Below are 25042 nucleotides of genomic sequence, written 5' to 3'. Positions count from 1 at the left end.
CCCCCCCCCCCCCCCCGCCCCTCGTTCCGCACACGGGTGACTAACGGCTCTGCGTGCCGGGGGCGTAGACCAGTTTCACTGCCAAAAAAAAAAAAAAAAAAAAGCCCCATCCATTAGGAGAAATCCCCCCGAACGAGGAGCCACCTGCCCCACTCCCCGTCCAGGGAAGGCCACGGCCCTGCCGAAGGCTGAGCCCCGCACCTCCACCTGCCCCCGCTGCCAGCAGCGGAGGTGTCACTGTTGCCGCCTCTCCTACAGCCGGACCCCTCCGCGGGCACCGACCGCCGCTGCCCCGACGCGACCCACGGAGCCCCGTCCCCATCGCCGCCCGCAGCCCCGCGCCCGTTGCTCGGCAGCTGCGAGTCAACCGAACCTGACGCGAGAGAGGGCGGTGCCGAAGCTACGGGCGGTGCCATCGGGGGAGGGACAAAGGAGAAGGCTCACGGCTAGCGCCTATTGGTCGAGGAGGGTGTGGGCGCGGCCCGGGGTCGCTCCTTCCTGTGCTACTGGTGGGAGGAGGTGTCATTGCAGGCTTGGGGGCGGGGCTGGGCGGCTAGTGGTGTCGGTTGAGCGCCGCGCTAGGGAGGGACCGCGGCGGGCGGGGGAGCGGAGTGAGGGGGCGGTGGCGGGCGAGTGAGCGCGCGCCGCCGGGTGTAACGAGAGCAGCGGCAGCGCCGGAGCGGAGGTAGGGCAGCTGCGCCGGGCCGGGCCAGGCGAGCGCCGGGAGGCCGCCCCTTGCCCTCCGCCGCCCTTACCTGTCATCTCCCGGCTGCCGGGTTCTCGCTGCCGTGGCGGGGCAGCCCCGCGCCTCGGCTCCCGTCCCTTCCCCCCCGCCCCCCCCCGGCCAGCCGCACGACCCCCGCTGCTCGCCACCCACCCCCCTCCCCGCTGCCGCCGCAGCCGAGCGGCCGCCGCCCACCCTCCCCCCATCCCGCCGGGAGCCGTTTCCTGACGCTGCCGCGGCGGGCGCGGGGCCGGTGGGTGCCTCTGCCGGCGGGCAGCGCCGCGCCGCGCCCCACTCCGCAGCCCAGGTGCGCCCGGCCGGCGGCGGGGTGAGGCGGCCGTGCCCGGCGGGGTCGGGCGGCGGCGCGATGTCCGCTCGCTGCCCCGCTCGGAGCGGGCAGAGCCCGCGGGCGCGGCCCCTCCGCGGTCCCGCCGGTCGCGGTTTCACTGAGGTGCCCGCGGGGGGGGGGGCGGCCGCCTGTGGGATTCCGCCCGTGTTCGTTGTCGTGGCTCGCTCGCCCCTCTTCCTCCCTGATACCGGCTTCCGCCTCGCGGGAAGGGCTCGGGGCTTTTTCTAAAAAGATACTCTTTAGATTATTATGATTTGGGGGAGGGAGTGTTTCTCTGGGGTTTTTTTGTGTGATGGGGTGTTTTTTTTTTTTTGGTTTGGTGTATTTAATCAGTCGCACTATTGCTGGGCTTGTGCATTTTCTGTGCCAGTTATGAGAAAATACACTAGTTGTTATCGGGTAGGTCGGTGGTGATGGAGAGCATCAGAGGGGACAACACCCAGGAGAGGAGGCTGTTCCTCAGTTGGAGCCGCTAGGAAGAAGAGGGATGCCGGGATTCCCGTTGCTGGGCTATTCCTTGATTCCGTTCTCACATTTCATCTTTTATATTGGTCGGTGAGCAGGGAAAAGTGGGTTGCTATCCTTGGCCTTGAGCGTATGGAAGGGAAAAGGGATTTTTTTTTCAAGCAAGGTTTTGTGTGTTTGCAGCAATGCCTCTTCTTGGGCTGGAGGAGCAAGCAGCTCTTTTCCTATTCCATTCTCTTCAGCGTATGTGAGGGCTCTGCGTGCAGTTGCTGCTGTTGAACTACTCCAGCCTCTCTCAGAGATCCTCCTCCTGTCTGCATCGTGTACTGCCTACCATTGCTGCGGCAGGTAGCAGTCTGAAACAGCAACAGCGTGAAACTGCCATAGTGAAATTAGTAATGATCATGCAAATTCCTCTGTGCTCTGCTCTGAGTGAGGGAAGCTATTACCTGACTTCTCAGTAGACTTGTCAAGATGGTAATACATTGGTCACAGGCGTGTCTGGAAGAGTTCTTATTTATTGCAAATACATATCTATTTAGCAAAGCTTTGGAATGTCTCAAACAGGCTGTTAGAAAATATAAAACAGAGGAAGGCTAGGAAGATCCATTGGCATGCTGATAGATGCAGATCATGAATGGCCTTCAGGTTCTGCAGTATTGCAGAAGAGAAGTTTTAAATAGTCCAGTTAGTTTCTTTTATTGTCCTCATGCCTCTCTGCTGTTTTTCAGAGAGGTGTTGAGCACCCCCAGCTTCCAATATATGAATGATCAAGTTGTATATTGCCAGTTGATAATGGTTTCTTGGCTAGTACAATCTACAGTTCCCACTTCATTTTACTATCAGTGAGGACACTTAACTATTTTTGTCCTAGATCACAGTGTGTGTCAGATCTAATGTTTCAAGTAGTCTGTTGGGTTTGCTTAAAACAACATGATCTTTAAGATTTTTCTTGTCTTTGTGTGTGTGCTGACTTAACAGTGAAGAGATCTGCAGATGAAAAAAAAGGCAAGCTTTTTATAAAAATATACCTGCCTGTAGTAGAAACACAAAGCGCCATTTTAATAGGCGGATTGAATAATAAAAGTATTGGCTTTTTCTATTGTACAGACTTAAATACTACCTCTAGTTGTGTGGGTGTTTGAGATTTCTCTCAATTTGCTCATTTGGCAATAGGAGGGAAAATCTTCCCCTTTGTACTTCTGGCAAGATGTTCTTCAAGGAGAGAGCTCTCTGCTTAAAGAAGCCTCTGCATTGAATAATTCTCAGGAGTATGGCCTTGTTTGTCAGTATTTACCTAAAACTGTAGCATTTAGGGATTTAAATCAAAATTGTATCAAAATCTTTGTCACAATGTTTTAGCCCCTTAGGTTTTTCTGGCATGCAGAAGAATTGGATGATATATTACGGTGGTGTAAGATCATAGTTTATAGGAAAGGGGAGAAATTTAAAGCTGTAGCAATCATGTGCTGCAAGGTGCAAGTGCCATACCGTATTTTGGAACTAGATCTTTTGAATTAACTTCAGACAGTGCTTAGATCTGCAGCTGAAAGCAGTTATCATCATTCAAAAATACACATGTAAAAAATACTTGCATTATGCCAGATTTTTAATTTTAATTAAATGTTGACAATTTTAATGAATCTGATCTATTTGTTGTTTTATGTTAAAGATTTTTTTCTTAATGTTTTAGACTTGAACTTTATGGAAGCTGAAACTAGAAATTTGTTTTCATTCCTTTTGTCTGACTTCAAAATGAGAGTCATAACAAACCTGTTAGTGTTGTAGCGGATCTCCTCTGGCTTAGTTTTCAAAACTTGAAGTGTTGAAACAAATTGCAGATCCATTTCAATGTTCTCATAAATCCATTCAGTTTAGTTTAATAATAATGAGAAGAAAATACACTTTGAGATTCAATTACTGAAATGTTTACTGTAGCTCTATATTCCTAACAAACCCCTTGAAAATATCAATTTCGTAAGCCTTTTGTACTAGTGGAATAGCTACAGGAAAATGTAAAAAATTCTGTGGTCAGTATGGAGAGAACTTCTTGTAAAGGCGTTTGGGCTAGTCTGGAAACTATTATTGGAGCACTGGTATAGTTAGCACTGGGTTCCAGTATTTAAAGGGTGGCTCCAAAGAAGATGGAGACTCCCTTTTTAGAAGGAGCCACAAGGAAAAAAACAGGGGTAGTGGGTACAAGTTACTCCTGGGGAGATTCTTACTGGACACAAGAGGAAAATTTTTCACGCCGAGAACAATCAACCACTGGAATAATCTCCCCAGGGAAGTGGTAGATTCACCAACATTGGGCACTTTTAAGATTCAGCTGGACAGGGTGCTGGGCCATCTGTCTAGACCATGCTTTTGCCACGAAAGGTTGGACCAGATGATGCCTGAGGTGCCTTTCAACCTGGTATTCTATGATTCTATGAGCTATAGTGCCAGCGTGGTTTGACACTCGCAGTGGCTATTTCTGTTGTATGAAGCAGGACTGTGTGAGTGGGAGAGCTAAGACTGCAAGTACAAGGTAGAATAAGAGAATAATTTCTGTATGCAGAAAACACCCTCTCTATATATAACGAAAAGTCAGCTCAGTGCTGTTATAAAAATAGCTATTTATAATACTGACTATATATGGATGCTCTTGAAAACCGTTCACATATAAGCATTAGCTTTCTCTCTGTACAAACACACAACACTCAGCAGTGGAAATCTGGAAAGAAAAAACCTAACCAGCAGTTTTCCTAGGTATTATTTAAGCTCTGGGTAAGATATTAATTCTTATTTATGAGAATTTTCATGAGGTTATATGCTTAATCTGAGCAGAGCATGAAGATGGGTCATGAAACAGTAATGAGAGGGAGCTACCCTGAATATGTGTTGACATGGAAGATAAATGGCTTCATTGTGAACTATGTGCTCATCATGTGAACGGAACAAGAATGGCTTGCATTTGTCAGAACTTCTATTTGAGAATTTTAAACAGTTTTAGCCCTACTCATGAGCTAAACCTAGCAACTTTAGATTTTTATCTTGATTTTTTTACATGAGAACATCAAGGCATGAGAATGGTCAGTGACTTGTTATCACTGAAGAATGTATGTAATAAAATGAGTAATAGAGTTTATTTCTTGGATCCAAATTCTGTATTTAACTATAATACTTTAGTATCTAGATGGAGATTTATTTGTGAATGTAACACCAACTTTCTGCATCAGAAGCATTAAGAATTAATTGCATAATATAAATTAAAATGAGCATTAAAACAATACATAAGTAAACTGAGGAAATTGCTGTTACAACATCAGCCCTTTTGCCGAGTCTGTGCAGTTTCATAATATTAAATATGGATGAAGGAAAAAGTTGAACTTCTGAATGTTCACAACACTAATGTATTCAGCTTTTAAAAATAAGGTTTTTTTATTTAGGATGTGATAATGTATTTCTTTGTCACTGTGTTAAATAAGATATTTTAGCATAGCAGAAATAATTGTGTTAAATATCTTGATGAAATTGCAATGAAAGAGCAAAGTAAATTGAAAAGTTTCTACATGTCTTAAACTCTGTTGCTATAGAAATATTGCGGGGTTTTTTTTTTAACTCCCTTCTCTGAGGCAACCATGAGAATGTCGTAGGAATAGGCTAGTCTTCAGACAACTTCCATGCCTGTTTCCTTTGAGCAAAATAGCTTTCAGAAATTAATGTATGGGCTCTTAAGCTAGAGTTGTGTTCTGCTTCTCAGTTTGTATTTTCATAAGTTGATACCTAAGTTATGTTTAGTTGCTGTGGTGTTAAAATAATATATTGCTGTGTCTTAAAATGAGGAAAATTGGTATGGAGTAAGATGTTACAGTTAATTTATGGTGACTTTCTGTGATACTGAAGTGTTTAGGTCTCCAGAAGCTTTTAATTCTAGCTTTAGTGCAAATACATCTATTTTTTTAACATTACTGCAGAAGATATGTTAGTATGTTCCAGTTTGGCTTCAAATTTGTATTTCTAATCTAAACTGGTTGAACCTCATAGTGTTGGACTTGCCTGTTAATGTTTTGAAAATGAACCCTTTAGTAGATTTATTTTTAACAATAGGATAACTTAATTTAACACTGACACTTATTTTGGAAAAAGAAGATAATATTGCTGTGGGTGATATTCACAAGAAATACTTGCCTGGCAATATTTTAAAAAAGAGGGAGAGAAAGCTCCCTAACCAAAAGCCAAATTTCTTCTCTGAAAAAAACAAAATGAGAATCAACTGAATCCTCATTATGCCAGCCACATAGAGCTCCATTATTTTGGTGAATTGTATCACTGTCTCTGTTAACCTTTTCTTACAGATGACTATAGAAGTACAGATGTTAATGGTAACATGCTGCTTCATTCAACTGAAGGAAAGGGAGGATGTGACTGCGAGGTTCAGTAGAATAAAATATTTATTCAACTGTTAAGTATAAAAAAAATAGTAATTCTTGGAGCTTGAATATGAAAACAACTTTTTTCATCCCCTCCTCCACTTTTCATCATAATTAGGTGTCAGTGTTTAAAAGTCATCATGTATTGTAGGAACTGTACATTTCTTAGTGAATTCAGAGAAATGGTTAACACTTACAATGACTTACTTGTAGGAGAGAATTCTTACTTAGCTTAGTTCCTTACAACTATATTTTGGTTGATCTGACAACTAATTGTGAAGCCTTTGTGGGGAAACCCTTAGTTTTCAAACTCATAGAAGTTGTAGTCTTGAAATGGATCTTTTTTACATTCCTACTGAATTGATAATTATCTGGGGTAACTATCTGGCATAGGATCACTCAGAGTTTTTCATTATGTTTGGTTTACTTTGAGTGACCTTGGTGCTTATGAAGTGAGCAGCTACTCAGCTGTGAAGTCCCACTTACATGTGAAGTAAGTGAATAGCTACTTGAATGTACATCAGTTCAATGCTTTGTATTCTCATCCGTTTCTGACCTTGAGAAGATAGATCTTTGTTTGGCCTGTATGTGATAGACTGGTTGACATTTTAACTTGTTGGAGCACTGATTTCATGGCCACAAAATAACTGCCAGCTGGTAACTTTTTTTAAGCCTTGTACCAGCAAGTGGGACTTTGTACTTACATATTTATCTTTAAAGCATAGAAACTTTTGGATTAAACTTGAGAGCACAGTAAATTTGTGTTTATAAGCTTCCTACTTGTTGCTACATTTCCTAATCTTAAGAAGGTCGTATTTATTTTTTTGTGTAATTTGCACCTCACAAACTCCCTGTGCCTACTGACACATCAGCACTATGCTGGTGTTGGTAGAGCTGACGGTCCAGCGTGCCCTGAGTGTTGCAGACTCACAATGCTTGGTGGTGTGTGCTGCTCTTTTTCTGTCCTCTCCCTTTCCATCTGGATGACATTTCTAGCTAATGGTGAAGAGGAAACTGTGTTTTGATGGGAGTCCTCTAGTAGATAAGCTTCAGAAGCTTGCTGGAAGGATTTGGATATTACTTTCTGCTGGCTCTTACCAGACATACTGAAATTTGTTGTATCTTGCGTGCTGCAGCATATCATATTAATTGCAGGTTGATCAGAGCAGTTCTCTGTGAATAAATGTTATTGAGTTTGGTTTTTCCGCATCTTCCAAGATGGTGGGGTTTTTTATAGATTGCATTGTTGGCTGTTATCTGAAATGGTAATAGCAAAACTGAGGTGTATGGAAGGTGGGGATATGTCATAGCTTTTCATAAAACTCTTCTTAACAGAGCTATTACAGTTGTTCTAAATTCCTGTAACCTGCTACATTCAGTAAAAACTTTACAGTAGCTGAAAACAAACTGCAGGAAAAGTTTCTGCTTCTGTTTTTTATTTTGAACACTTGGCAGCACTTTGTTTATTCCCTGGAGTCATTCAAGCCCTCTCTACAAATATTTGTGCACATGTAATAAGTTAAACATATGTTTAACTTCAGTTGTATTGCTTATGGGGAAGTGTATGCAGGATTGGGGCCCATCCGACTTCAGTTTTTATGTGACCCCCTTCAGAGGTGAAGAAATCTTAAAACTCATGTAGTGTATGAAACTGGTGTTGATCTCACATCTTAATTGATATTTCAAGTTCATGTTGTTCAAAATAGTTGGTAGATGTACTGGCAGCTCTTAAGTGTTGTTGGAATATACTTTGGGGATGAAAACCAGGGGATGGGCATAGATTTATGGTAATTTAGAACAAGTTTGCTTTCTGTTATGTACTATTTGTGATCAAAAAAAGTTTAATTTGCTTATGGGTTACTTATGTATAGAACGATTCATCCAAAAGGTAAAGCTGTTTATTAGTCAAAGAGTAGGCAATTGTCATAGTGACAATCAATGTTAATAACTTTCAGTTGTGAACCTCAGAATGTGCACTTTAATTTATCCTTTTTTTTATTGCAAGATGAGTGTTCACTGAAGTGAGGCTGAATCTATTAATAAACATAGGGTTACCCCTTCCCAACTTTCTGCTGCTGTTTTTAGTATGATTGCTTAGGGTATTTTGAAGTGATAATTAACATCAAGGGTGGAAGGGGAACCTCAGGAGGCTGTGTAGTTAGATGTTCTGCTCAAAAGCAGTATTTTCCTAAAATATATATTTATTCCTGAAATGTCACTAGGAAAAGTTGTGTAAAATTGAATTATTCTTCTTTTTCCAGGGCACTCCCCCCCCATCCCTGCTCAACTCATTTTAATGACACTGCTTCTTCTGAGCACTTTACAAGAGAATACCAGCTAAAAGGACGCAAAGGTCTTTGGTGCAAGCAGGTGTTTTTTCTCCATTTGACACTGATCCCCCCCCCCCCCCCCCCCACTTTTTGGTTTCTACTCTTAATCTGCCACATCCACAATGTTGCCATCTGGTTGTTTGCTTAACCTCTGCAAAAATACTTTCAGTCTTCCTTGCCTTGCTTGTCAGACAACACTGGAGTTGCAGTATCCCTGAATACACCACTCCAGACATGCACACATAGTGTGCTGTTACCTACCTACATCTATAGGCTTAAAAAAAAAAAAACAAACAAAAAACCAAAAAAAAACCCCTCAAAATTCCTCATCTTAACTAATTCTTGTATGAAAACACATACAGTAAGTCTATGCTCGTTTCAGAAGTTTCATGCTTTAAAAACTTGAGTCTACCTTATGGACCTCTTCACACTTTCCTGATCCATCTGTTCATCTAGCACAGCTTCTTCTCTATCCCTTCACACAATCTTAGGCTGTTGAAATGCAAGACGCCTTTGCAGATCCTTTAATTGGTAGTAGTCTTTATTTTTACTTCTCTAGATCTTTTTGTATTCTTTTTTTTAAAAAAAGAACCCACAAAAAAAAAAAAAACCAACAAAAACCCCACCCCAAAATCTTGTCTTTTCTTTCTCCTTTTTTTGTTGGCATTATTATTACGAAGGATGTTTTAAATTACATGCCATTATAATGTTTTTATGCAACCATTCTTTTTCTGCTTAACTGTGAAATCTTGTTTGGGTACAGTTTGTGTTTCAAGACAGTTATTTATGGAGTGCTGTAGCTGTACATCGTGATGTACAGCCAGTAATGTGTTGATCCGGTGAGCCTATAGACTAAAGCTACTACTTTATGCAGTATTGCCTATTATAAAACAGAAAACCTTGAATTGGGGTGTGGCTAGTACTGATGAAATGCTTTGTGGAACAGGTGGGACTTCAAAGTTTTATTTTAGTTTGAGGGAAGGTTGCTTATGCAATTGTTCCATCTGTCCATCCATCTGTCCATTAGCCTGTTCTCCCACCCTGCCAGTAACTTCTGAACCACTTGCTCAATTCCTAGTCAACTTTAGCAGAGGGGCAGGGTTCTCCAGCTCTGACACAGACATACAGGTCTTACGGAAACAGGCAGATGGTCAGGGAAGAGACTGGGCAAGAAACAGAGGGAACTCTGTTCTATGTCTCTGTGGTCAGCCTGCCATGACATTTGCTGGCTTTTGCCAAGCTAGTGTAGTATGGAAAGCGAGAAACATGAAGCTGAGATGATAGGTTATTGCGTTGTGCATAATGAGGTGGGTGTCACAGGGGCAATAATTTGAGGATGTTATTTTAGGAGGGAAGTAAGCGTACTCTCATGGGTGGATGTGGGACCCAGAGTGATTGTGGGAGACCTGTTTGAGAGTGCCTGATGTAGGTTATGCAGAAGTATAACTTAGGTTTTTAAAGAATTCCCAATCTTTAAAGGAATTGGGGGAAGAGCTGCTCAGTTTAAACCTATCATAAAGAGCAGGGAAAAAGGAGAGGATTGTGGGTGGAATAGAAAACATGTCATCTGATGTACGTGGGTAAGAGGTTGTACATATCCTACAAAGTCAGTGACAGAAATATGAACTTGATGCAGGAAGAAGAGTGGCAGCCAACCAGGAGGAACTTCAAACATAGAATCTCATATATAGAATGGAGGGGGATTAGAGAGAAAAGAGGTGCTGTAGCACAGCAAAATGAATCTAAACCACTGAAATGTTTCTTGAAAAACTTCTGAGGCTGAAACATTCTGTTGAGTTTAGGATTTCAATAATTTTGCAATTTCAGCACAACAAATGGGTTGCTTGACTTTCTTTAAAAACTGTACTGCTGCTATAAATAAAAACAGATTTCAGTATGAAGGTGACAGTGTGGGATGTCCACGGTAGTAGTAACAAAACAGTATTTTCAGAAGGTGAACCTTGACTGTGCTTTTCTAACAAAATAACTACTACTGTCATTTGGAGATCATTAAATCTGTTTCAGTAAATTCTATACGCACTGACATTTTAGTTACCTAAAGCTCTGTGAGTGAACAGCATATTTGAGAAAAATCATGGCCTTACTTCTGTTAACCTAGTTGTTTTTTGGTTGCTTCTGCTGACTCAAATTATGTGATATAACTCACAGAAAAAAAAAATCCATGCATATTTGTAATTAATGTATTTGAAATTTAAGATTGATTAAAGTTTTGATACTGGGAGATGTTTGGTGGAGTTTTTTTTGTGGGATAAAGCAAATTCGTTTAGACAAGTCACCATAAAATACAGTGACTAAAATTGTGTTGCAAATAATATGTATGGATGAGGGGAGATGGGAAGATATTTGTATTAAGGCCAAAGTCTGCTTGCCTTTGATCATACGAAGTACTGAACAGCCCTGGGAGGCTAGGAGGCCCATCCTGTATTTTTCCGCACCAGTAAAATAGGTGACCTTTTGTTTGACTGTTCCAGTTATATTCACTTAAAATAACATTTCAGCTATTGTTGGCTATTTCACTGGAAATGGAATGGCAGATCAAGCTTGTTAGCTTGCTGTTATTCAAAGAAATTAACAAAGAGGAAGTATGCTGTCCTTTTAAATAATGAGACTACATAAAGCTTCAATGCTAGTGAAAAAAGATTGTTCAATTATAGAAAATAGGAGTAAAACAGTTTTAGTAAATTTACCTTCTCACTCCAAAATCAGTGGCTTTTTAAAATACTAGTTCATACATTTTTAAATATCTCAGATTTTTAAAGAATTTATTAACAATGGTTGTAACTTTCACTTTGTGACTATCAAACTATTTTCTGGATTTTTCTTACATTGCTTAGGGTTTAATACAACTTCTTGCTCACTTCCTGGTTTTGATCATTAGTTTTAGTTTTGATCTTTTTTTTTTACCTTGTGAAGTACAGCAATAGTTACAACAGAACGGTCCCCACCAAAAGACGTGCAAGCTGCCAGGCTCCATGCACCTTTACTATCCAACAGACATACATACCCCCAAATTAGGGGAATGACTTGTAGTGTAAAATGTACAAGGGTGACGGTGTAAAAAATAGGAGTGTGTTTTTATGCTGTCAAATCTTGAGGGTAGAGGCTGTATGATGGGACTCCCTGTCCTAATTTGTGTTTATGGAAGTTGCTGTACAGATAAATGACTGCTTTCGGTTTCTTCCACCTGTTGTGAATATAACTAATACTTAGAAAGGAAAATATGGGATCTTTCCTATCCTTAAAGCTGGTTTTGCATACAACATTGAGGAATTAAATAGTGGAAGCTGGCTTGCAGTAGTGGAATGAAAGCAGGGATGAAAATGAAACTCTGTTCTTGAGCATATTTACAGATTTTTAATCTGTTGTGGAGCCCTGACACTGAGAGACCTGTGGGCTGGGTCTTACGGAAGGCCATGGGCCTTATGCTGGGCCATGGGATCAAGAAGGTTCTGGTATGAGGCTGTGGTGAGAGTTTGCTCTCGTGGATAGGGGTCCTGCTAGCCTTGAGTCTTCCTGCTCGAGGTGAAACACTGCCTGGGCAAGCTGTGCTGCCCAAGTGTGGTATTATTCAGTTGATAGTAGCCCCTGTGCTGCCCTGCTAATGTTTGAGCGGGTATGTCATGCTAAAGGTTTAAGCTGGGGAGTTGTGTATTCAGTTTAGTGTGTGATATGACAGCTCTGTATGTAGCATATATATTTGTGCAGTGTTAATTTATGGGCTTTTTTAATGATTTCATGGCTCATTCATGTCTCTCAGTATGAAAATCCAATCTACCTGTAAAGCTGAAATAATTGGATTTTATTTCAGGTGCAATGATAGATGAAGATTAAAATGGACCTCTAGAATCAATTACATTTGTGAGATGGATGGTGAATTTTCCCTAACTTCCTTTTCCTTGTCTGGTAGACTTTACCATTTTATTGAGGAACTGCAGGACAGATTAAAAGAAATTGTAGGCTTTCATATTCATTACATATGGCAGACTATGGTGGTGAAGTTCCTCTGCCGAAAACCAGAAATAAATTTGAACGTGATGTGAATTGCTTAATGTCTGCCAATGCCTGGTAGTTTTATAGAACAGATTTTCGTCATGATTCCACAGGAGAGGTGGCATTATAGTATGCTTTAACTTGGAGTTTAAATCTAGAAGCAAAATATTAAAAGGTGAAATTGTTTAACATGTAATAACACTTGCTGGAAAATACTTTTGTCTAGTTGCATTTTGCAAGCAAATTTTTGCTCATGTTTAGGTTCTATAGGGCTAGTGGTAGAAGAGCAGATGATGCTGGGCATATAAGTATTTGTAGGCTAGAGAAATTCCTGTGATCCTTGCTTTAAGATTGCCTCTAAGAGTACAAAAATTTACAAAACATACTATTAATGCTCTACAGTTTTATTAGAAATCAAACTTAAATTATTTTTTACAAAATTAGATTTTAAATTACAAAAGCCTTATTTCATGCTCTACTTAATCTAGCTTGGCTAAAAAGTAGCTCTTAGGGATGTCTTGCTGCTGTTTCTAGTATTACTGTATGCCGCTGATTCTCACATGGACCACTTCTGTAATCATTTATGATCTCTTATGTGGGACTGCCAATGGTGATGTATTGATATTGGGAAACTACTGACTTTTTTTTTTTTTTTTAAATACAAGGAATATACCTTTTGTGCCTTTGTGGAATGTTTAAGAAACAGAGCAAATTATACCATGCTAACAGTTTATTTTCTCCTGATTGTTTTTTTAGAAAACTGAAAGTGCTTGTACAAAGGCCACAGATTATACTGAAATTTTTGTCCTTTAAATATGCCTCCAGAATACATGAACTGAAGAGAAATTATCCAAAAGGTATATGGAATACTGCAATATGAAGGGAAGTGATTTTAGATCATTTTCAAGGAGGTCTGCTGCTGGCATATGTATTTATCATACTGGGTTTTTTTCTACTAACTTTTTCAGTTTGATAAGTCTTTTTCCCTTTTCTCCAATTAAATGAAGACAAGTGGACATTCTCTTTCAAACATTGCTCCTTACCAATACAGAATAAAGTAATATATGTTGTGCTTGTCAGTTTTATAGTTGTTATAACTCATTAGGGTGCTTTCTAATAATTTCACCTGAGGAAAATAATACTGCCATTTAATTAATAGCAAAACCAAATCATTGGAGGAGCAGAAACATAGCTCGAACTAATCTGAAAAAAGATGAACGCAAATGTTGAGCAATTGCACTGCAGTACCTAAGAGAAATGTAATCCTCTTGAAGGAGAAACATACAAAATAAGTTTCCAAATCGATTTTGAGTTAAGGTGTTAGTAGTGGCATGAGAGAATACTGTGCATGTGCCACTACTAGATATATATGGTACAGCTGTGATTGGAGTGCTGCAAATGTGAAATACAAGTCAAGGTATCAACGGGACCAAATTCCTGATGAGTAAGAATTCTGGTGTACAGCCATTGACTAACATTTATTTTGGTTCAAGTTACTGCACTTCTAAATTATTGTGAACATGTCATACCTGAATTAAAATCTAAACACTACTAAAAGTACGCCCTTATGACCATTCCCTTTCAGAACAGAAGGATTAGGTGAAAATAGGACTTGGTCCTTGGATAGTGTGAAACAGATTAGTTAAATTGACAGATAATTGAGAATTATTTAGCTGCATTTGTTATATGTTGAAAGCTGTTATCTCTTCTATCAGCACTTTTGAGAGTTGGTTTTTGCAAACAAGTAGTCTGAGCTTTTTGTTTAAAATTCTACCAAAATTTTGGGACATCAAGTAAGCATAGTATATGTACTTTTAAATTGTCCTCATGCTTTCAAGGAATTTAGGTAATAAAGCATTGTGTGCTATGGTATAAACTACTATAACCAATTGTTCAAAGGTATTGTGCAGTAAATGTATTACATTTGTAAAGAGTGGAAAAATAGACATGGTTTTAAAAATCTGTGCAGTGTAAGGAGTTTTGCTGAGCATGATGTGAAACAATACTTCGAGTTCCGTGAATGGGCCTATTTAATTGTCTTGTTTTGCGTGTCTTTAAGAGGTTTGTGAAACAAGCTGGTGAAATACAAATTGGAGCAGAATTTGAGAAAGCAGAAATCTATAGCATGCTTATGCCTTTTGGTAGAAACTATGAATGTTCCGGGCTGTATCTGGACTTGCTATGTGGTTTTCACCTTTGTTGCTTGGCTCTGTTCAGGGTTGTGACTTTGTTCTTTCGTGCACCACTATTCATATGCTGTTTTTTAACTTTAAGGTAGAAAAGTGGTCAATGTTTTCTTTGACACTCATTTGTAATTATTCTTTTAGTTAGAGTATAATCATCAAATAGCCCTTTTGCAAAATAGCAAACATGATTCCACCCCCATATGGTAATACTGTAAGCTATCCCTGTATTGTATTTCTTGCAGTTAAGGCACAGGTTAATTGAATCAGCACTGGAGGATGTGAACAGGAAAAGCTTTCATCTATTCTACTTAAGAAACCTTAAGGTAGAGCTTAAGTGGAAATGAGTTTTGCTGGTGGATATACTGAGAAGGCATTTTAGGTAGATTTTGCAGCTTTGTCAGTGATGTGAGGTGCAGTGTTCTGAGCAGACCTCAGAGTGTCACTGCTCCTGTTCCTGTATGTAGGAAGCTGTTTGGAACTTCTTAGTTGTGTTCTTTTGAATTATAGGGATTGTAGAGGTCTTGACTCGGTGTTTGAGATTACTGAATAGGAGCCAAAACAAGACTCCTTAGGTTGTAGACTGCTTTTAAGAGAACTGAAGTATGCTGATGTGGTGGGTTGACCCTGACTGGATGCCAGGTGCCCACCAAAGCTGCTCTATCATTCCCCTCCTCAACTGGACAGGGGAGAGAAAATACGATGAAAGACTGGTGGGTTGAGATAAGGACAGGGAGAGAACATCCACTAGTTACAGTTATGGGCAAAACAGAATCCTGATTTCTCTACCTCCTGCCCCTGAGTGGTGCAGAGGGACTGGAAATGGCAGTTGTGGTCAGTTCATCACACATTGTCTCTACCGCTCCTTCCTCCTCTGGGGAAGGACTCCTCACACTCATCCACTGCCCCAGCCTGGGGTCCCTCCCACGGGGTGCAGCCCTTCAGGAACAGGCTGCTCCAGCCTGGGTCCCCCACGGGGTCACAAGTCCTGACAGCAAACCTGCTCCAGCGGGGCTCCTCCCCTCAGGTGCTGCCAGGAGCCTGCTCCAGCGTGGGCTTCCCACGGGGTCACAGCCTCCTTCGGGCACCCACCTGCTCCGGCGTGGGGTCCCCCACGGGCTGCAGGTGGAGATCTGCTCCACCGTTACCCTCCATGGGTGCAGGGGCACAGCCCGCCCCGCCATGGGCTGCACCACGGGCTGCAGGGGAATCGCTGCTCCGGCGCCTGGAGCACCTCCTCCCCTCCTTCTTCCCTGACCTTGGGGTCTGCAGAGCTGTTGCTCTCACATATTCTCACTCCTCTCTCTGGCTGCAATTGCTGTCACTCAGCAACTTTTTCCCCTTCTTATTTATACGTTATCCCAGAGGCGCTACCACCATCGCTGATGGGCTCGGCCTTGTCCAGTGGCGGGTCCGTCTTGGAGCCGGCTGGCATCGGCTCTGTCGGACACAGGGGAAGCTGCTGGCAGCTTCTCACAGAAGCCACCCCTGTAGCCCCACCGCTACCGAAACCTTGCCATGCAAACCCAATACAGCTGAGCTCTTTTATGCAGTGATAATTGTCATTTCTCCCTAGAAGTTCGAGTAGTATGTCCTTCACTGTTTTGATCATTTGTATCAAAGAGATGAAAGGTTAGGCTGGTGCTTTAGGGGTTTTGCTTGTGATTAAGTGTATGTTTTAAGTTGTTTTGTATTTTTTGTTTGCTGTTGCAATTTCATGCAACCTTGCAGGCTGTCGTTTTTTGTTGGGAAATACTGCTCAAATTATGAATGGCTAACTGCTTAGTGATGCATTTTAATGAAGATTACCGTTTTATGCTGTGATTTGCTTTGAACAAATTTCCTTGTTTCTAGGGCCTTGGTGTGTCTTCCAGTGAACCTGTAGAAGGTATGGCAAAGATTGGTGGTAGAAATGGTCCTTCTTTGTATCATGGTTCTATTTTAGGTTTGCTGCTGTGGAGAGCAGATATTGAATAGGGTAAGTTTAGGAAATGAATGTGGATTGTTTTATCTAATAACAATTATTTTAATGTGAGAATGAAGGTGTTACTTGCCACATTTTTCTGGTTTTGTTTATTATGGCTTTTTATATGCCTTTCAGTAGCTTGACTATTCCAGAAATTAAGACTGTTGACGAATTACTGTTGAAGGGAAGTTGTGGATGGTAGTCCTTTTCCTAGAGAATAAGCAGATCTTGTAGGATCCAGCTAAGTTTTTTTACTAAGACTTTGTCCTTGATATTGTAATGTATATTTATTGAATATTAACCACAGAACTTTGAGTTCCTTACAACAGTATTTACAGTGGGTGTTTAATAAGCAAATGCAGCAAACGTTAGGAGTTGGATCTCAGCTCTTCAGTATCCAAACTCCCTGTGCAGCGAGATGTTAGGAGATGTATTACCTAACTGTTCCTGGTTTCCAAAAGAGAATAACAATGCCAGGACTATAATGAAATAAAGTTGGAGTCCTGAATCTGTATAGTGTTCAAAAGTTTTTGTTTATCTGGAGGTTAGGTTAAAATACTCTCATCTTCTGGAAAGGTGAAGCATTTCTTTGTGACTCTGTGTTGTCTGGTAACATAGTTGCTTAACATGCTTTGCTGTGAGAGGCAAGGTGTTTTGGGCTGTTGTGAGCACCTCAAAATCTGAGCTGACCTTTATGTAAGTCATTCAGGTGGAGGAAAAAAAGTCAAAAATCTTCAATCGCACAATGCATTTTTTGGTCATACATTTAAGTTTTGTTCTTCTAATTAGTTGTGCTCTTGTATGTGAGAAAATAAAACAAATAAAGTTAAAGAATATCTCTTCTTTATAAAATATGCAGGTAGTGTATGTTTGGGTTTAAGCCATAATTAATAAATGAGGTGACAGAATGTGGAAGTACTGAGAGGGGAAACATAGCTTGTGAGATTGGGGGAGGAGGGGGAAGCGTTTTGCTGTAGTACAGCTATAAACACATTTTACAAATACTGTAATTTAGAAACAGCAGGCTAACTTGCTTTTTCAACAGTGGGAAATACATCTTTAGTGAGATCTGCTCTTGCACTCTCTTTTACAGACAGCTTAATCTCTGTATCTCTTGAATCTTCCAGTATGGGTTATTCTGTTTGGTAGGCTTCTATGGTTCTGAATTTTTTGGGAGACTTCTGCAAATGCTGCAGTAAACTAGGGAGAGGAAGAAAAAAGTCTTGGTTGGGAAAAAATCCTGGTGAATATCAGGCTCAAAACTTCTATGTTTATTTTATCAATAAAATTTAAGAAGTTCATGTTTAGATGGCAGTTGTGTACTGTGTCAAGTTGAAATAGAAAAAAATGTCAGTCTGCACTGCACATACATTCATTTTCACTAGAGCAAAGAATACATGTGTAAACTTGATTCAATCAGTTTCTGTTTTTCTGAAGTTTGAAGTTCTCTGTCACTCTGAAGGGAAGCCTACCTCTTCCTTTTTTAATCTTAAATAAACTGCATTGAGTTTTGTAATTCCCAGTATCAAATTAGATTAGATCATTACATTCTTACTATGTGTATAGTTTATAAATGCAAGGTGATCTTCCTAAGGGAAGAAGTCTTTTGTATGGTATATGGGGTTTTAATATTTTTAGTTTTGTCTTTCATTGCCCACATTTCTTCCCCAAATATGATCTTGAAGCTGTTTAATTGTAACATTAAGAGTCTTTTGAAAATTATGGTGAACTATCTTTTATCAATTGAATAATAAAAAAAAAGGACTGAAACTAATTAGCTAATTGTCTTTTATTCCAGCTTTTTTGACACTTGCCTTTAGATACTTACAATACACAGTCAAATTTTTAAGAATAAAAAGATTGGTCTTACTATTTTTGTTTAGATGTGGCTGTGATAGCTTATCCATATTTGCAACAGTAATAAAATGAAATACTTAACTAGAACTATTCCCCAAAGTCTTATTTGCTGTCAGATATCCCAGAAAACACAGAATGATGCAAGGTGTTGTAGTAGTAAATCATTATTTGTGTATAGGAAGTGTATCCTAAATTAATTGGAAATGCTGATGTTCATTTTCTTGTTTCAGATGAGACAATAATGCATTGATCAGGTACTTTGAAAGAAGGGAACACACAAAAATTGATTCACCTCTAGAAAACCGATATGTATACATAAAATTGACACTACTTAATAGGCTCTGCTAGTGGGTATTAGGTGTAGCAAGTTCTACTTTGTGATCTACATACAGAAGCTCTACTGTTACTCTGCTGTACTTCCCTGTGGCTAACATCTTAATACATGGTGGTGTTAATGAAATTACTATCAGTAGCCTTTAAGATTTTTAATTCTGTTTTTTATCAAGGTGTATTTCATAACTGGAACTCATACGAATATGAATTTCTACTTTCTATTACATGCCTGAGAATAAAAATTCACTGTTACTGCCCTATAGAGTTTGCTTTACAGCATAAGATCATGTGGCAGTCTTGAACATTAGTGCTTTATCAATGTTTTTCTACAACTGGGTCTGTATAATACTTGTTCACTCTGCATATTTATGGCAGATACAAGATGTAGTAAAGAAAATAGGTGTTGTTTAGGATCAACTCTTTTTACAAGTCATAGGTAGTTTATTTGGTGGCTAGTATAGGGTTCTGTTGTTAGTGTCACATGTTTATGTGCTGGTCAGTTGAAATACAGTGAAGGAGACCAGAAAATATTGAGAGTGGTAACTGCATATTGTTCTCTTTTTGAATCAGTTAAAGAACTGCTTTTAAACAAGAAAGAAGTGTGTCTCTTCCTTTTCATGTTTTGCCTACGATTTCTAAACATAAAAAACTGTATTTCTAAAAATAGAAGTTAAAAACTGTATTTCTAAAAATAGAAGTTAAAAACTGTATTTCTAAAAATAGAAGTTAAAAACTGTATTTCTAAAAATAGAAGTTAAAAACTGTATTTCTAAAAATAGAAGTTAAAAACTGTATTTCTAAAAATAGAAGTTAAAAACTGTATTTCTAAAAATAGAAGTTAAAAACTGTATTTCTAAAAATAGAAGTTAAAAACTGTATTTCTAAAAATAGAAGTTAAAGCGATTTAATTATGACTCTTAATGAGTGTCACAGTGAAAGAATCAAGTAATCTAAACTTCTTGAAGTACTGAAAGCACACCCTATTCAATTTCCACTCCCCATTACGTTTAAACTGATAAAATAAATGGAGAGGCAAAGAAGAACAAATAGGACTGCTGTCGTATACTAACTTGATGTTAGTGGTCAGAGTACCTTACTTAAATAGGATATTACACTTAATAGCTATCAAATCAGTGTAACAGTAGTGTATTTCAAAGGACCAAAGGTAGTGTCTGTTGTTTGGATGTTACAGATCTGCAAAAACCAAAGGGGCAGAAGGCATAAGCGGATAAGGGATGTTCTGTTTCTGTTAGTGAACTTAAATAAGAATTTCACAGTATTGAAATCTGTTGAATTTGGGAACATTTGAGAGGAAGAAAGGGAATTCTTTTTGACTTGAAACACGATTTTACAAAAGTGTGCAATGTGTGCTATTTTTTCTTCTCTTCCTATCCTGTCCAGGTCCCTTTTTGGAGTAAAAGTTCTAATTCATCAGTATAGCTGAACTGCTACACTTAACAGCACAGACTGATAAAATAATAAAATGAGAATAATCACTCCCGCAGTTGTAAGAACACAGATAAACTGTGACAATAGCTATAACTTAATAGCTTTTGAAATTTCTCGTTTCCTGTGTGCTTTCAAATAGATACCACTTAGTGCTATTTTCAGTATTCAGTGAAAGCAATCTGAAGACATCCTATGTAGAACTGGAGTGCTGTAGTTGTTCTGCACTTCATGTGAGCTATTGTAGGTGAAAAATCCTATAGCCCTTTGTTAGTTTCTCTGGGATCCTAACCTTTTTCGTTGACGTTTGGGCATAACCAGTTTAGGTTCTTCAAACAGGGTACATGCTTTGTGGCCTTTTAATAATGAATGTGACATTTTTAGAAAATATTTTGAACATATAGCTGAATTATTACTCAGACTTTTTGGATTAACTGTTGCAACTCTTGGTTAGCTAAGGCAGTTTGGGTTTTAGCTTGTTTTCTTCATTAGAGCTATGTTCTTTTTACCACAAAGTAAGGCTAACAGGTTTTAAGTCCTAGAGTAGCTACTGTAATCAACTGCCTTAGTCTGCTACAAACCAGTTTCTAAAACTCCATCCAGTAATTTGTGTATAAGGATGATACCATCAAGTTTGAGCTAAACTAGTCTATATTTGATAATCTATATTCAGTAACTTGTATTAAATTACTTGTGTTAAAACTGTCTTATTGTCAATATGGCATGAAATGATGCCCTTTTTAGCTTTTGGGCTGTATTAAATAGGTATAGTTTTGTCAAAGTGCACGAAACAGGGCTGTACTGAAATCTAGATCTGAGGAAGAGATTATCTGACTTGAATGCAGTGAGGACAATAGGATGTTGGGGGCGGGGGGGGCTGTCTGTATGGGGCAGAGTCTTTGGTAGAGTATTCAGGGTTGTCTTTACATGCTTGTAGCATTCTTATGCTATACTCTGTATTCCCTTCTGGGTGATGTCAGAAACCAGATGCTGGATTTGGTAGACTTGTGGTAAAACAAGTTTAACTATTTTAATGTTTTTGAAAGATTGGATTTTAGTAAAGATCCATTTTTTAGGCAGGTGACAGTTGTGAAACTGATGACATATGAACTAATCTTTCAAGTACCCATGGTCTGCAGGGCTTACTAGTGTTAATTATCTACTTTTGGCTTTAAAAAAAATAAGCTCTAGGAGTTTCTAAAGATATCTAACCTCAACCCCTTCTTTTAAAGGCACAGATCCTATGCTTATGCAAAATACATAACCCTTTTTTTGAAGACGCTGCCTGTATTCTTTCTTGATTGGAGGGGCTGGGGAGGCATTTTTAAAAGAAAAATTTGATAACTAGATGTGTTGGTTGGATCTGGGGTCCCTAGTCTGGTTCTGTATTTAGCCGGTACTTTTTTAGTGTTACAGATAGGATTTTTACTTTCTTAATTTAAAATCTGAATTGGTAGCTGTGAGGAAACCTTTTGACTTGTATAAAACTCTCAAGGAAGTTGGAAGAGCCAGTATTAGAAGCAAATAAAGGAGGAAGAAGTAACAGTATCCTTCCCTGCTCATTAACTGGAAAGTAGGCAATAAATAGGCATTTTGTTTTATTTTTTCATTAACATATTTGGAGTACGAATCTTAACCTTTGTTTAAACTGTGAGTCTTGTGCCTGGCTGTTCACTGTGTGAATTACTGGTTTTATGACAGTTTTCTTTCATTTGGGAAGATGTGGGTGTTTGTGCCCATCTCTTCCAAATATTTGAATGATTGAGTGTGATAGCAAGACATTTTCCATTTTATAATGGTGAGAAGTAGTGTATCTGCCTTCAAAAAATTCCTCAAGCAATTCTAGATAAGGAGTTCGCTAACTGAAGCTGTTTAGTTCTTAAATGAGGTTTTGCATACTGCATGAAGTGCATTTATACCATGGGATAAAGCAATGTGTTTTGGACAGATTAATAAATTGTGGGCAGATGTTCATGTGAGGTTTTTGCTGGTGCCTCCACCTGCTCTTTCATGATTTTGTATTGTGTCAGGACTGGGGTACACTAAAATAATTTCTCTTTAACACCATCCAACACCATCCTGTTTGTCAGCATTCAGAAGATGTCATCAGTAGATTACATTTTATTGTGAACAGGGTGGAGGAATTTGAGGCTTCTGAAAGCTTCAGGAACTCTGAGGAAGATAATTTTTTTAATCCATTATGATGGATTAAATCATCATGATGAAAGAGTCTTAAGCGGGTCAGAGGTGAAGGTTTCAATGCCAGCTATACCCAAACTACGTACCTGGGAAAAGGATCACAAACAGTACCTCTCTCTCCTAGTTTATATTGTTTTATTTGATGTAATATTAAATGTTATGAGGCACATGATGTCTATGAATGGATGTGCTTACTTGGGCTTTTTCTTACCCTAGTGCTCCTCTGTGGGAAAGAGATGTTTAATGGTTCTTTGATACGTGGATGTGATTTGCTAGCTTTTGAATTGTGCCTTGGCAGTCTAATTTTAAAAGCCAAAGAGCAGAGGCATCAGTTTCAAAACAAGAGTTAAGAAACTTAAAATCTATTTTCTTACAGCTGTGTCTTTCACTGAGTGCCAGGCTGTCTGTCCCTGTATGGTGAAAGGGAGAGGGATATTAGAGAGAAGGGACCTTGTAAGCGAAGAGTCTTCTCTAGTTTCACAGCTTACTCAGTGAGTAGGAGAGAGAATGGAAGCCAATCTTCCTTCCTTGATTATAGGAGGTTGTCCTTTCTAATTTGAACACCTATTGCTTAGTCAGCGCTGGTATGCTCCAGAGAAATCATAAATGTGCTAAGAGTTAAGCAAGCAATGGAAAGGCATTGCTTGTTCTTGTGGGAATGAAAATATATAGTCTGGTCCCTTTCAATAACTTCTCCCTGAAACCTGTTCTCCTCTTTGCTGTTCTAAGTAGTAAACTTCCCCATCATTCCGCATCTCCACAGCAAATTAAAAAGACTAAAATCCTAAGGAGAACTTGAGATGGTGACGTATTTTTACATGTTTGGTTCATGGTTTGATCAATGTCCTGCTTGTATGTGTGAGGTTTTATAGCATTATATCCTATTATTCTTTTGAGTTATACTGCACAGTGTTCTGTTACGGCTTTTTAGACTTGACAGTCTTCTCTTTGTAATATGAAGTAGAGAATTTAAGCAGCTAATAAGTAATTTGCTATACAAATAAAATCACAAAGGGGAGTTAATCCACTGGTGAGGCAAATGCTGGTAACCTTGGATGTCTTGAAGAGTCATTTCAGGCTGTGTGCAGCATCTTCAAGGGAAGTTAAAGTTCATTTTGTATCTATCTTTTGGTCCCAAAGGAAGATGGCACAGCTCCTACTGCTTCTTCCAGTATAGGAAGTTAGCCAAGTGAAATCATTCCATTCCTGGTGGCCTCTGATTGGGATTGTAAGTGAATAATCTATTGTCTTAGTTTTGTTGATGGATCATTGGAACTGTTTCAAAACAAAAGTTACAATTCACAGGCATTTGTGAATTTCTTTGCCGAAGTAACTGTTTCCATTGTGGTGTGCACAGCAGTACCAATTGGCCTCTACTATGCAACATAACAAAATGATTTTTTTAATGTAGAAGATATGGGGAATAAAGAAGCAAAGCTTTTTTTTTGAATAAGAAGCTATAAAGACGACATCTTCAGGAGATACTTCACTTTGCATTGAAAGACAGAACAGGCAGTTCACCTTTGGTAGAATAGGTATCTAAGAAAACATTAGCAGTACTAAGTTTAAGAACTGTCTTAATTTAGGCATATCTGAAGGGGCTCTGGATAACAATGTCTACAAAACTACTAGCTGCCTTGAAGTGTGGGCAGGAGCAAAGGAATATCTCAGGACTAAGGATGATTATGGCAAATTAAAATATAGGAGTTAACCATGGACCCAGGATACTATAGAAAAAGAAAGGGATAACATGAAGTTTTGCAGTCCTCCAGCTGAATTTGGGAAACACCTTCCTGTTGTCGTGTAATACCCTCAGACACATCATGCACTATAATTTGAGAGAACTCCAAAGGTGTGAAAGAGTCACAGAGGAGTTGAGGCTGGAAGGTACCTGTGGAAATCTAAACCCCCTTCTTAAGCTGGGTCACTTTGAGTGGGTTGCCCAAGGGCCATGTCCAGTCCTGTTTTGAGCATCTACATGGAGTCTCTGCAACCTCTCAAAGCGGTCTGCTCCAGTGTTCAGCCCTCCTCACCGTTACAGTGTTTTCTTATGCTCAGATAGAACTTTCTTTGTGTCACTTCATGCCCATTGCCACTTGTCCTTTCAGGGACACCTCCAAGAAGAATCTGTTTTCGTTTTCTTTACACTCTCCCATCAGATACTTAGTAAGTCTTTTTACCAGTTGACCACCTCAGCCATTTCTGCTGTACATCCTAAATTGATAAGATCCCCCTGTGGTCACCTGTCCAAAGTCCTTGACACTGCAGTGTAGGGTATGGAGAGCAGCAATGCCTGTTGACTCATAAAACCACTCTGAAGACTCGAGCATTCCTGGAGTTCCTGCTGCACCATCTCAAATTGAGGGCTTGTGTATTTGCAATTCATACTGTCTCTTAGGTTTTTGATTAAAAACTTTGGCTGTTTTGATTCTTAGAGCAGTTTTGTTAAAATAAACAAAATCTCATTATTTGTGGATCTTTACTAAGAAGAGGTATTTTCAACACAAAGTTCAAGATTAATTTAATCATATTTATGAAAATAGCATACAAATACTTCACAAAATCCTGTAACTCCAAATGACCTTGAAAAGTTATCTGGTTGCTATACTTCATTTGGTTTTCAAATTTAAAGGAAAAAAAATTGCAGTTCTCCAACCTGTGAGATGAACCCTGCTAATTTGGCTTGTATTCTGAAAGTGTTTTGAATGACTGAGGAGACTGTCTAGCATTTTTTTTCTCTCCCAACCATCAGTGAGGTTCACAG

The 25042-nt window shown here is 39.4% G+C and overlaps 1 protein-coding gene across 2 annotated transcripts in view; it reads left to right on the top strand.

The window, feature by feature from the left end:
* The first annotated feature begins 620 nt into the window (after positions 1 to 620).
* Positions 621 to 25042, top strand: part of CDKL5 (cyclin dependent kinase like 5) — a 142101-nt gene continuing 117679 nt past the window's right edge. For both annotated transcript variants that reach the window (XM_074858696.1, XM_074858695.1), the window contains exon 1: positions 621 to 685. The gene's annotated coding sequence lies outside the window, so the exon portion shown is untranslated. The remainder of the gene's footprint in view (positions 686 to 25042) is intronic.

This window comes from Strix uralensis, chromosome 2 (genome assembly GCF_047716275.1).
Source record: "Strix uralensis isolate ZFMK-TIS-50842 chromosome 2, bStrUra1, whole genome shotgun sequence".
Taxonomy (NCBI): Eukaryota; Metazoa; Chordata; class Aves; order Strigiformes; family Strigidae; genus Strix; species Strix uralensis.
This window is presented reverse-complemented; position numbering and strand designations above follow the sequence as displayed.